Here is a 1,554-nt window from a genome sequence, read left to right as displayed (position 1 = left end):
TCCCATGTTGCATTGGTCCATTAAGCTTGAATCGATTTAAGTATGTTAAGTTGGGGTTACGCTTAGGCTAAAATTTTAAGCGAGTTGGGTCAGGCTATAAGGTAACGGGGCACAAGGTAGGTTGGGGCAGGAACTCTTAGCCGATGACTAATCCTGACCTGGCTTAAACACCCGACTGATTGCCACTCCTATAATGCTAGGTGTTGAAAATCCATCTATAGTAAACGGATGGTTGAACCGTTAGTTTTCAACCTCCTATTTACTAATTGTGAAACACAATCTTCTTCCTTGTTTCTAATTAGAATTTTCATAATTCTGGTGCCAATGTTGTTCAATCTATGGAAGAATCAAATGGTGGTGATGAGATGTATTATGAGACGAGCTGATTTAAAAAATTACACAACATAGATGTACCATTTACTTATTTTAGTTGAAAAATCGTGTATATGACTCATGTGATAGTTAGATCAACCTGATTTTTGGACCGTTCCAACTTTTACGATAATGAGATCCTGCTTGATAGGTTGGATGCCATACACTTGTATGGCTTGTGGGCTCCACGTGCAACACCTATAGATAAGCTTATTCCACAAGAATTCGGGCCTTGTTGAAATTCTAAACTAATATTTAACGAATGTTGGGAGCTCTAGCAGCCCACAAGCATCTTCATCGCATGCAAGTTCAAAAGCATTAGTGCTAAATTCATCAATCCTGTGAGATATTTGAACAACACTGACACAAATTATGAAGATGATCATGTGAAAAAGAAATTGGTCTAGTTTATAAATCTGCCCTTGTTGTGGATCAATAAAAAAAATGTAACGTGTGCTTATGAGATGTGGACCCTACGGTGATGAGCAAAGAGTTCTTTGGATGAAATGATTGATTTATTTTTGGTCTTTTTCACTATGGGGCTAGTATCTATCAGTCACATGTCGTTTTTTCATTGGCTACACTAGAATTGTAGAAACTTTTTTGCAAAGGTGCAAGAAGATTCCTATTGGCCTTAGGTTGCTGGCAATCCGTGTCTCTTACTTTTTTCACTACGCTACTGGCAAACACATATGTAGGGCATAATCTCATCTGCATTGTTATGTGTAATGCATCTAAAGGTGTGTGTTCGCGGGCAAATTTCAAAGGGCATTTGCACATTGCCCTCAAAAGGGGCATTTGATGCTAATTGATGTTTTGAGCCAAACCCAATTTGCATTATGTGTTTGGATTTTTGCAAATCTTTTATCATCCACCGCTTGGTAAAATAGGCCTAAAAAGATGACTTGAGTTGGTCTAAAAAGCAAGTGTGAAATGCCCTTTTGTAGAAGTGCATCCAATTAGGCTTTAAATTTATTTAATTGACAAACGTTGCGAAAGTGTGTCCAAATGGGTCTTAAATTATTTTATTTTATTTTCAAAATGCAGTTTTCATTGCATTCAAATAAGCCATAAGTTTATTTATTTATTAAAATGATAAGAAAATGAAAGAAAAATATGAAAATTTACGTAGAAATGTAAGACACAATATTGAGGGTTTTTTTTTTGTTATCTATAGAATTA

Source organism: Magnolia sinica, chromosome 12, assembly GCF_029962835.1.
Source record: "Magnolia sinica isolate HGM2019 chromosome 12, MsV1, whole genome shotgun sequence".
NCBI lineage: Eukaryota > Viridiplantae > Streptophyta > Magnoliopsida > Magnoliales > Magnoliaceae > Magnolia > Magnolia sinica.
This window is presented reverse-complemented; position numbering follows the sequence as displayed.